Source organism: Antedon mediterranea, chromosome 10 (genome assembly GCF_964355755.1).
Source record: "Antedon mediterranea chromosome 10, ecAntMedi1.1, whole genome shotgun sequence".
NCBI lineage: Eukaryota > Metazoa > Echinodermata > Crinoidea > Comatulida > Antedonidae > Antedon > Antedon mediterranea.
Window position 1 is genome coordinate 4,483,979 of NC_092679.1, and position 13,384 is coordinate 4,497,362.

The 13,384-nt window shown below is 32.3% G+C and overlaps 1 protein-coding gene across 4 annotated transcripts in view; it reads right to left on the bottom strand.

The window, feature by feature from the left end:
* Nucleotides 1-2,043: 2,043 nt before the first annotated feature.
* Nucleotides 2,044-13,384, bottom strand: part of LOC140061062 (DNA repair protein RAD51 homolog 2-like) — a 138,227-nt gene continuing 126,886 nt past the window's right edge. For 3 of the 4 annotated variants that reach the window (XR_011847398.1, XR_011847400.1, XR_011847399.1), the window contains exons 12-13: nt 4,052-4,214; nt 2,044-2,589 (exon numbers count right to left, since the gene is read on the bottom strand). The gene's annotated coding sequence lies outside the window, so the exon portion shown is untranslated. Of the gene's footprint in view, nt 2,590-2,749; nt 4,215-13,384 lie in introns of those variants that run through there. The other variant, XM_072107477.1, reaches the window with a different exon arrangement.

Sequence of the window (13,384 nt, forward strand, 5' to 3'; positions counted from 1 at the left end):
ATATTTATACCATAAATATAGAATATGAAAGAAAAACAGTAACAAATACATATTTTGGAGGTAGAATGTTTTCAAACATGAATCTGTTTATCATATTAATATCTACTTTCCATTATATTTGTAAAACACTTTCTAAATAAATCAAAATATAATTTTTATTTTTTATTCAACTTTATACATTTTGTTTAATACAGTAGTATAATGCTATTAATAAAAGTGGTTATTTTGGCACAGTTATTTATTTATTTATTCCGGTATATAAAAACATTACAAAAAGCAGAACAAGTCTGAAATTATTGTAGTACATATAATGAAAAGTTACATTACAGAAAAAAAATACAAAAAAATTTACAATATGCATAAAAAAATAAATGTTACTACCTCACTTTAGGCAAAAGTTGACAATACATAGGCATACACACAGCATATGGCTCAATGGTCAAGAATATAGAAAACTGATCTATTTAGTAAGTTAATTTGGTGTAATTAAAATAAGAAAATGAGTTTAATTAAGGTCAAGGTATACAAACAGGAGAATTGACAAACATGTGTGTTCTTGACCAAAAAAATGTTCACACATTTTACTCAAGTATTTTGTTAACTAAGCCTACCAGTCAACATTTGTGTTTCCTTGATACCTAAAGTTTTCTGCTTTTGAAGGTGGAAAGAGGAGAAGGTACTTAGCACACCCTGAAAGAATTCTTTTATTCCTGCCCCAACTAAGAAAAATTAAACAAAACAGCAACTAGGAACTTTGAATAATTTTCCTTTTAACCCGACATTGAATGTTGCTTTATTTTACATATAACATACACTAAATAGTATTGTACGTGTAAAAAGTAGTAACACACACTGGTACACATATTATTACCCCTCTCTGGTCAGCTTCATAAAGTCATTTTTTTCCACAGGATTTTTTTTTTAATGTTCTGTACATGCATGTTTGTGATTTATCATTGTAAGTTATGGACATACAATTACATGTAAATATTCTGTGACCATAAATTAAATTTTGAATCTTAGTAATGTTAGGGAAATTTTTTAAGTACCTATACTTGCATGAAGAAGGAGGATTAGGTGGGCTTAGACAAGTCGTAATCTTTTGCAGTAAAGTGTCTATTGTCTCAGAATCAAGTAGAGAGGAAAGTAGGGAGGAACGACACTTTCATTGTGTTTATGTAAAAATGAAACTGAAAGAATCTTTCTGATTGTCATGGAGTCTCCAGCATATTATCTAGGAGTCAAAATACGGTATAAAAATACGGTATAAAATACGGTATTTTTTATACCGTATTTTTTAGTACCCCGTTTCTGCTAACAATACTTCTTGGGTGGTCGTGTTAAATTTCATCTTTTTTACCCAAATTGCCATTCATTTATTTGATCGATAATTAAAAGTCGCAATAAAGAAAATTTTACGTCTCACTTTCAACAGCCTAGCCCTAGTGATAGAGATGTTGTGAGAGCACAGAAAACATCGTAATGGGGACAATTAATTTGTTCCCTCCCCGAGTTATTGTATTTTACAATGTCGTACTGCTTTCGCAGGCTCTTCAGCTTTGAGTTTACTTGCTTTGACTTTGTCTGTGAGACAAGTCTATTCCATACTCCTGCTTTATTTTTTTAGAAATGTCTTTATAAATGTGGTTGTCCCTTTTATTACCTTTTAGTTGGCCAGACATTTTAGCTTCCCCACACACATTTATTTAGTAAAACTGTGACGTCTTCACTCCACATTTTCGCCAAATATATCTATACACGTGTGTAAAGCAGCTGACAGCGACAGAAAATAAAAACATGAATGTAAAAAAAAAATACGGTATTTTTTATTGGCAGCAGAAACGGGTACAAAAAATACGGTATAAATTTGTAAATACCGTATTTTATCCACAAATTTTGTGGGGAAAATAGGTATACAAAATACGGTATATTTTTTATGAGCGCAGTTTCTGCTGCCAAAAATATACCGTATATATACGGTATTAAAAAAATACCGTATAATAATATACGGTATTTAGTTGGCAGCAGAAACAGGGCCTAGGAGTCTGTAGTATTGTCTTAGAGTCTGTAGTATTGTCCTGGAATACCCAGTAATGTCCTGGAATATCCAGTTGTCTTGGAGTCTCAAGTATTGTCCTGGAGTCTCAAGTATTGTCCTGGAGTCTCAAGTATTGTCCTAGAGTCTCCAGTTACTATTGTCCTGGAGTCTCAAGTATTGTCCTGGAATATCCAGTATTGTCCTGGAGTCTCCAGTAATGTCCTGGAATATCCAGCATTGTCTTGGAGTTTCCAGTATTTTCATGGAGTGTCCAGTATTGTCCTGGAACATCCAGTGTTGCCTTGAAGTCTCCAGTGTTGTTCTGGAGTCTCCAGTATTGATCTGAAATATCCAGTATTATCCCGGAGTATGCAGTATTGTCCTGGAGTCTCCAGTATTGTCCTGGAATATTCAGTATTGTCCTGGAATCTCCAGTATTGACCTGAAATATCCAGTATTGGCCTGGAGTCTCCAGTATTGTTCCGGAGTCTTCAGTTGTCCCGGAATTTTACAGTATTGTCCTGGAGTCTCCAGAATTTTCATTAGTTTTTCTGCCGATAACAAAAACAATCATCATCTGTAAAAGCTGGAAAATGCACTATTTTTATATTATACTATAGATTGTACATAAAATAAATAAAAAAATGTATATCTTAATGATGTAGACATTTTATTTTATAAAAATAGACTTTCATTTTTTTGTATCTTGAGAAATCATAACTAATGATCATATATCATTTTACCAGCAGTAAACCCAGCATCATTTTAACATTTTTACTTTTGAGCCGGATTGAAGTCACGTCAAGCAACAGGTGTAGGGAAGTTGAAACACTTTTAAATGCCAATTGGAATTCCAACCCCTAAAGCAACGAACCAATAAGAAGCAAGAACAGTTGGTTGTCTCAACATAATTTGCAATGGACTTCAAAGTTGGGTGATATACTGCTGGCTAGGGGTTCCACTAAACCAAAAACAACCAAGTTTTAAAAATAGCTGCTGCTGATAGCAAATCACTGATAACCTTATTCACATTCAGGGCTTTATTGTTATTTTTTTATCACATATAATCGTTATCTTTTCTGCTAGCTTTACCCCATGAGGTGAGGGACAAAGATAAAATGCAAGAGATAATATACAAGTATAAAGATATATTTATTAAATTTGTACATGTTTAAATCACTTGGAATGAATGTTCTTTTGTTATGGCAATGGTTTCATTGATAACATAATTCTATAATTTCTTGAAATAAAACATATTTTACAAATTTTGTTGGCAAACACAGCACAATCTTGTACTATATTGATACGGCAGTATTTCTATATACAGTATAGTGTATAACAGGGTTAATCTACAGTACCTGTTCTACTATACTCTTTCTAAATTTATGTCAGAATCAATTTGTTTTTATTTTCTTTTTTTTTGTGGTCTACCCTTTAATGAGTATGTGTCAAGTTTTACATGAAACTAACCAAAATATAAACCACATGGGATAGACATGAGCGAGGTATGCACAACTCACAAGATACTGTTACATGTATGTTCTACCAGAAGGATCAATGAATTGTTTTGCACCAATCAGTTGAGCATCCAGCTAAGCGGAGACCGCAAGCCCTGCAGGATTTCACACAAACCCTAGAATTCAAGCCAAATGTGTGCCATGTCCCTAATCACATTTCAATGATAAAATATTCAGGTTATGTGTCACACGTGAGAGTTTTTGACGAATATTAGTCTTTTTTTTTTCCGTGTTCGATTAGTAATTTCAGGAAATGTATCCCAAGTTATTTTCAATGTTTGATGGTTCAACTGGCAGATGGGTGAAATAGCCCTAAGATATTACCGTCAATGACCTGGCGACCTGGAACCAATGAAGCACAACTAAATGATAATTTCTTCATGATAAAAGCAACATAATTTTGATAATAAGAAATATCAAAGACTTCCTTTTTAGGTGTTAACATTCACTCTAAAAGCAAACATACAGTGAAAGTATGTATTGTTTAGTCTCATACCTTACTATTCATTTTCAACAAAAATGACTCGATTTTGACTAAAGGTGGGCTTATATATACCCTACCAGAGATATTTCTTTTCTCCGTGGCATGTCACAATTAAAACTTCGGTTTTTAGTTGTAGAAGTACCAAACTTGGAGAGAGAATAATGACGCTTTATTCCTACAAAATAAAAGACAGAAAATCGCATCAATTAAACATTACATTCTCCACATACGAATACGGGGAGCTAACGAGCACGTATTTATATTTAGACAGCTAATGTGTCTACAGTACAGAAAAATACTCTTCACTCAACAGGTCTGGAAGGGCTAATTAACATTTGAATAGGTCTTGAGAGAAAATTTGGATCAAACTTAAAATAGTGTCTGTCTTCCCCCGCAAATTTAACATCATTATGAATTCTAAATAACTATTTAAACTCGACTAATTGCAGTTGAAAATCCATAATTAAAACAAACTATTATAATCTACTGAAACAGACAAAAAGTAGAAAAATAAATGAATGATCACTTTAGATTGGTATCAAGGAAATAATACAGCCTAGAAAACATTTTTATTTCAGTCGCTTTTAATAACCAGATAATTTTTATCCTGCCTTTGCAATTACTGTCAACATTATAATAAAGTGTTGTGGGGTCGCCTTTTGACCTCTTGGCTAATCGCCAAATCATAGTCACATGACATTCTCCAATGATTTATGATTCCCTTGAACAAATGTAAAACGGAAACGCCTGTTGCATGAGCTGCGAACAACTGTAGTAGTATAGAGAGACGGTAGTTAAAACCAGAACTAGTCAGAAAAACACACATTGTTGAGTTTCAAGAGAGGAAGATCGATTTTATTTCAAATTTATAAAAGTTCCAACTAGATAAATGTAAATAAAATAAACAATACATTTTTTAGTGACTTTATATTTAAAAAAAGCATGTAGTACCTCCCATATCTGACATGGTGAGACGTACACCCATCCATGGTGAAGTGGCTGAATGTGAGTACGATAATGGTATAGTTACAATGTGTCATATTCTTACGACTTCTCATCTCGGGCTCAAACAAGGTGGACTTTGTTAGTGCATGTCACGTGTCATATACTTTAACAGACTTCGAAAGATCGAGACGTGCATAGCCAAAACTATGCCTCTAGACATGAATTGTTAATGTTCGACTACAGCGGTTTTCCAAATATTACCACATTTTCAATTCTCAATGTTTTGGTGGAGAGTTGATTTACCGATGGAGGTCGTCCGAACGTGTTGAAGATCTGTTGGACGACGACTGTCGATAACATCCACTCGGTCGGACGGGAGAGGGCATCGGCAATCGTGTTGAAATGGGAATGGGAATTGCTTTCCTTTTAGGTGAATCCCCTGCTGGTGGCACCAGTTCAGGAGCTGCCATGTGTAACAACACAGGGTTGGGGAGTGCGTCCCGCCCTGACGGTTGATGTAAGATACCACCGTGGCGCTGTCGGACAGCACCAAAACAGCCTCCCCGTGACACAAGTGGAGCAGGCTGTGTAGAGTATTTGAGACTGCCAGAAGTTCTAGGACCTCCATGATTTACCAAAATTTACCTATAAAAAGGTCCTTTGATTTAAAAAATCACAATTTGATCAAAATTATCAATATAATTATTATCCTTCAAATCTCATTTTGGATAGAATCCTTATTACCGACAATTAAATTATTTGTCCAAATCCATTCTTAATATTATTTGATTGAAATATCATATTTTTCAGATACAAAAAACTGTGGTAGACTTTGTTTCCTAGCAACGTATCTCAAGTACAGATACTATCCTGAAGACACAGATGTTAAGAATCATTGGTCTAATCGACCAATAATCTTGTTAGCTGGTTTCGAAGCCTACGATTGACCTTTTGACATGTGTATCAGAATAACCACCTGTTAAATAAGTCTAATCATTGTAGGGGGTAAAGTCTTGGTGGTTTACAAAAGAACATTAATTCATTTTAGTGTTTGGTAGTTTAACAGAGAGTAGGCCACTATGTAAAATGTTCTTTCCTTGTCATATTGTATGGTTTGCAGTAACTAGATTACAGATTGTGTGTGAATAAATCACATTCATTTTCTTGGCAGGAAAAAGAAAAGACAATATTAAATAAGCTGCGTTCCAAAATCGTAAAAACTTTGATCTATCGATTGTTTGAATGCAATGTATTCATAATATGAAAATACAGTACAACTCTTATTAAAGGGACACTTTCGGGACCTGACAAACTGGCAGCCCTCTAGGGGTTGGTCGTAGTGTCAAAACATATGTTGCCTTTGTTCTTTTCATGGTAAGTGTCCCTTCAATATATTTTGGTTTTCCCTCCATTTTTGCTTTATTTTAACCATTTATCTCATCAAATCATCATTGAATCCCTTGAATAAGGGTGTCGCAAAGGAAGAGTTCTACTGTCCTAAAAGGTCATGTATTATTAACCTATTTTATCCAAGAAGAATATGAGAATAATTCTGTGGTGGTAACCAAGGACTAACTGAAAGACCTGGGATAATAATTAGCAATAAATGTTAACCCACAAACTAGGCTGGGCCTACATATAACAAAACTTCATGGAATTTTGTTAATGTTTATTACACATTTATGACATAATTATTTACATATTATTAAATGATACTCTCATTAATAAAACCACAAGCTTTTTTTTTTGTTGACCTTGCTAATATTTATTGCTTGAAAATACTGCATGGAATTTTTGATTGCTTTTCTGGGTTGAAGTGGCCAGGGTATCTAATAATATATATACTCTTTTTATTGAAAAGATTTGATTTCTAATCAAGTTTACCATTTTAACTTGCCCTAGACCCAATTTATATTATATCTCGGTTTTACTTGTTGAATTTGGAAAAAAAAAAGAAGATATTTTTTAGGCCTACAGTTGCAAAAAGTGGTAAAGATCTTGTAATTACTTTTTGAGTAATCCTGCTAACAAACAAACAAACAAAACTATCGACTACATATACCTTCTTGGCGGAGGTAAATTATTTTCTAGTCAAAGTTGGAAGAAACTTATTCTAGGGCAATGGCCGGACTTCTGGAGTTACAAAAAATTCTTCCAACAAATCATGACATTTTTTTACATGAATGGGGGAATGCCCCTCACCGTCACTTTCTCAAACCTGTACCTTCACATATTGGCTGCTAGTACTGTAGTGATATTGACTGGCTTATTCAAATGTCAACACACTGTCATGTTTATATTTTGGTTAGTAGAATTGCTTCACTTTCTCTACACTTAAAATAGAATAATCTTGGTAAAAATCACAGTTTCACTTCCATTTCGTAGTTTAAGGTCAAAGATGTCACTCATGTTCGTTCCGCTTTAGTTTTATGAATTTTTACATCCTAGTACAGATTGTAGTAAACATGGTTTGGACACTTTTCCCAATTAATTTTAATTAAAAAGAGGATTAAATAATTGAACAGTTCACTAATGAAAATAAAAAAGTGGGACAGCAGTACTGTGTTATTATGCATATTATCTACTGAAAAGTTTTATTTATTAAAAATACATATTGGTGGTTACTTTAGAATATCCAACCATGAAGGAATTAGTTTATGAACCAATCAACAAACATCTTCAGAGAGTGTGTACAATTGATTACATATATTGAAGCTTTACTGAAGTATGAGTATCACCTCCCAACAAAAAATATGTTTAGGACTTTTCCAAAAAGAAATGCGAGATTTACTAAAGATTTTTCGAATATTAAACGGACGATAAAAAGGTTGTAAAATTGTAATTAAAAATTATAAATATTCAGATACAAATAACTTGGCAACACAATTTAACGAAAAGGTCAACAGCAGGCAACTACAGAATAGAGTAATGAAACTAGCTTCCCTGGAGAATAATCACCGAGGGCGTAGTTCAAGATTAAAAACTTCCGAGAAGTTAATTAAAGAAGGCCTTAACTTCAGTTTTATTCATGTCCCATGAGATAAGAAAAAGGAAAAACCTGTTTGGTAACGATTAACTATATTGGCAAAAGTAAAATAATTAATAATGAAAACGATATTAATATCAGCTTAATGTACAATACAACTTTACAGTTCAATTAGATTTACTTTAATTAGCATACTCAATCACTTTCTACAAGTCAGTAGCCACGAATTTTACAGAGAGGTTCGATTTTCCACAAATAAGAAAAAATCTTCATGAGATGTAAGTTAGCTAGACCTTCAGAAAAAGTTTTGTTGAGAAAACTCTCTCCCTTGGCTACAGGTTTGCTTTATAAGAATGTTAGTATGGGTTCAGAATAGGTTTTCCAACCACCATACTATCGCTATATCTTCAGCCAATCAATTGGCAATAAGTGTGACAACAACTTTTTATAGTAGAAAACTTTTAACTAACTTTATCGCTATTAGATCTAATGGCCTGCTTAAATCCACCATTTCTAGAAAAACTCTAGCAAATATCAACTGCACAACATAGAGGTATTAGATAGATTGCAAAACAAGTATGTTAGAGTGATCAAGTTGAACAATAGGAACACGCTTCTGAATACCGGAAGGTGTTCTTCAGTCAGGAAGAGATAATACTCTCAAAGTAAAGCAGAACTCTCTCTTTGCTATATTACCTTATGTAGAGAGTTCGTTCACTTTTATCTTAGTAACAACATTTAGTAACGTTTTTTATATAAAATTTATTCATATTCAAATTCTCAGAAACAAAATAATTAAAATAAAAAATATAAGATAATCAATAATAAAAAGTAGTGACAATGGGAGGTAGCCAAATACAATAGACCTACAACTAACGCTTGAACTGCTCATGCTCTGCAGCCCCTGGGGTTAGCAAAAAAAAGACATAGACATTTAATACGCCACTGGCCTTTCGTCAAAGCATGAACAAAATGAAAAAGATTTGCCCTTGTTTGAAAGTATTACATGATTCTCTTTAAAGGTAAAGATGTGTTCGCATAATATTAAGTTAAATTGAAGGATGCAGTTTAACGTAATAGGTCTAATATTACAGTATCCATTTCAATAAACTGCTCAAGGCTTAAAATCACAACAGTGTATAAAAACAAGTCACTTATGCAGCTTAAGAACACCAATAACTATCATAAAAATCATATTTATATAGTATCCACTATCAAGTTGAAAGCCAGGAGGGTTAAATGGGTTCAACTGAACTCATTTGGAGCTTTAAAGAAACTTAAGAACAACTAACACCACTTCCAAATAACATTAATGTTAAGAACAGTAAAATATTACAATGCTGTCTAAAATAGTGCTATCGATTTTTCTGTTTTTTTCTTGGCATATTAGAAAGAAAAGGAAGGAAAAACTGAAGCAAATATATTAATATTCTGTCTACTTGAAGCCTTATGTATTTAAAAGTTTAATTATTACATAACTAACACTATAGGTGGTTCGAAATATTCCATGAAAAATAATTATTATTAATTAATGTCCACATGTTTATCTGTTACTTAAAAAAAAAATTGTAATATTTTTCCTGTATAGGTTTGTAAACTATTTTGTAAATCTCCAAATAATTTCAATTCTTTTATTATTCAATTTATATTTGTTTTTTTAACGCAAACACTTTTTACACTTAACCATGCTTCATTTGATGTCTGTACACTTGACAAAACTGTTCCTAGTTTTATAATCCTAAAAGGACCTTATCAAATGAAATCGGCTGAAGACTAGCCAAGTGAAACTATAGTAAAGTTCTACTCAGGTATAAAGTTGCCTAGGAAACAATTATATTTTGCCCTAAGGGACAGAATTAGCAAAAGGTCAATGCCCATTTTTGTCAGATTTTAACACCAGACCGATTTACAATATTACATTTATTTTCCTTTGAATTTAATAGTACTATTACTGTATAAAATTTGGATTTACCTAGAAGATATGAGATAACTAAAAAGGTTGAAAATAATAAATACATAATCAAAAAAATGGTCATCACTTCTAATAATAGAACTTTAGCTGAATAATTTGAATAACTAAGTTTTGAATTAGAATTGAAAATAAGATTCCATCACATCATGCCAAACTCATTCCACTGCAGTTACTGCAGTAACTTCAATTTGTTTACTCTTTAAACCGGTTTAATGCAATTATTTACCAAGCTAGGTACTACAACAACTGAAATTATAATGTTATAGTACTAAGTTTAAACTGCAGTAACTGCAGAAGTGCAGTAGATAATTTTGATATGATTTCTCTAAAAACCCATATCTAGAACTAGCAAATTTTACATTTTCTTTTAATATTCCAACATAGAATTTGATAATACAGTATCTTTAATATTTTAAAAACATATACATTATATAGTGCACATAAAAAGATAGTCAGCGAAACTTGATATTATTAATAGGATTGTTTGCAATACTTTCTATGCAATAAGCAACTAGTTATAAGTACTGTAAATTCTAAATTTGTATATTGTAAGATTCCATCTCACAAAATCTGTACAATTAAATAGCTATAAAGCAAATATTGTATTAGCCTATTCAACTACTGTACATAACAAATTTTATAAAAAAAAAAGGCTTCAAATAATACAAAAGTAAAATCAAGGTGTTGGCTTTTGTTTGTAATTCTTTAGTGAGTAACTCATGTGATGTATTATTTATTTTAGAGTCTGAATTTAATTTTGGTCCATTAATCCAATTGTGTATACCTCAGTGACAATCATAACAATAATGATTCATTAGGAATGATTTTTTTAAACCACCTATTCTTTGCATATAATAAAAATTCAAAGGAGATATCAGTCAGTCTAATCGGCCAACAAAAATAACAATTTGGGGGCGTATGACACAGATTGTTATTATTTAAAACTAACTTCAAACCTAATAACGAAATCATTAAACTCATTCTTCAACTTTAATAATTACTACAGACTGAGATATTCACCCGAAATACGGCTGTAGAGAAAATGAGAAAAATACTACTACAGTATGGAAGCAAAAATTGATTCTGCTTAAATTTATTTGTGGAAATCAAAAACATAAAAAAAAAATCCCTACTTCAAAGCATCCATGACTATATACCGTGCAGAATATAAATAGTTAGCAATTTTTCATTTTCATATCAAGTCACTGAACTGTTGTCGAGAAAAAAGTCATTTAGCACATGCTGAGATATGCAGAATGACAAACTGAAACTATACTGAGATTTTTATTATACTATTCAAATTTGTATGTACACATATAGTTTCAGAATGTAACTACAGATGATTTCAATTCCAAAATGTTGAAACGCTTCCAAATTCTCATATCTTCAGATATTATCAAATTTAACCTTTATTTTTTCCTTCTCTGGTTTTTGAAGAGAGAAAAACAAACTATACTTTATTGTTTTCATAATTTGAAGCTCAATAGCTAGGCCCCTAAGGTATTCAGTAGGATATGTAAATCATGCAAGGCATATGAACCAAGTCATCACCCTAGCAATGCACATCATAAATCATATGAATTCAAAAACAAATACAATGTAGTTTATAACAGAGCTAATGTGAACTTGTAAAAATGCGCTAAAAACAACACAAGTGAAAAACATTTTTAGTTTGTGTTGATAGATAGAGCAGGAAACTATTGATTGTACTGTTAATGTGCAGATTGAAAAGAACAGAAGTGTTATTTATAGATGTTCTAATGGAAAGACCATAATTGTGAAAAGAAAAAAATTCATTTTGGTTTCAGTGTACTTAATATCAGTAATTTTAGGTGAATTCATTGGTTTACTTATACAGACTGTAAATTGTTTTGTAATTACTGAACACAATTCTACATACAAAAAGAACAAAATAACAAACAAACTTGTTAAAAAGTTCTTGAATTATGAAAATGGAGGACTGGTTAACCACTGTAAAGGGGAAGGAGAATCTTGACTGTTTAAGAAAACAAAAAAGTTCTAGAAAGAGGAAGCTGCCATCTCTTTATACACATTCAACAGAGAGAAACACCATACAGGACAGATACATTTGAGGCTAAGGAAGTTGAATAAAAAGAGCTGTGTGCTATCATACACTAGGTCAGGATTGAACCCTGAACTGTGGGATTAGAAGGCAAGAATGTTAACCACCAAGCTACAGTTCCAATAATATTACACTGTACTCCACTATCTCAACAACAGACCGAAAAACGAAACAAAGTAAAGTTTAAATGGAAGGCGATACTGAAGAAAACTGTCCAAGAGGGAGAAAGAGTAAAGTTGGTGTTTTGGAAGAAGTTGGGCAGATGAAGAAAAGATCTTAAGACCAAGAAGATTGGCAGAAATCTATTGTCGCTGATTACCTTTGATTGATTAAGTACCAAATTTTGACGTTCAATTTGGGAAAAAACAGATTTCCTATGTTTTGGACCACATAGTTGACAGTAGCATTTTATGTATTTTGTTCATTTCTAACAATAAAAGAACTTGCGCAATGCATAGTTTTCAATGGTACTAGAGTTGACATTATATAAATTTACTTGTTATAATCAAACGTACCAAATAATACTTCATAATACTATTATGACTTGTGAAAAAGAAAGAATAACACCTCTTCATTCTTGAAAGGGTAAACTGTACAAACAGGTTTTTTTTTGACAAATGCTTTTATGATTTTCAAGTGAAGCATTTCACATAAAAATCTACTATTGTACAGTTCATTTCATAAGATTGTATAGTTAAAGAAAATTGTATTCAAAAAGAAAATAGTAAATTACATTACATTGTCATTACAAGAGTGACAACAACAGGTTAAACATAGAATGTTCAGACTTGTGCCGTAAAGATCAAACATTAGCTGTAGAATAATCTGTGGCGTTGAAAGTCAAGGTGAATGATTAACTTTCCTAATGCCCAATTCCGTCATTGTGGTCATTGCTGTTTAGTGCTGGTGCATCAAAAATATCTACTGATGTACCATGAAAGCATTTGTCAATCTGACCTCTCATATTTGCATTATGAACTCTAACCATTTGGAGGCAGCTATCTGGCACGAAGAAAGCAAAGGAGAGTTGTTGTGTATGTGCGCTTTAAGATGGTGTGTACAGTAAAAAACGCATTCTAAACCAGAAACTTAGAAACGCAAACTTCTGCCTAGGCATATGAAAATTAAACCACATGCTACAATATGCTACGAAACCATCCTTTAAAATCTTATGAAATTCGGGCAATAACTTTTTGAGTAATCCTGCTAACAAATATAGAACACTGTTCTATCTATCTAGATGCGACGCTATACTGTAATGCATGAGTTTTAACATTAATTACAAACTTAGAAATTGGTAGTTAACTAACCATAGCAAGTTGTGCTATCTGGTCTATGTAGCTGGATCCGATTGGAAGT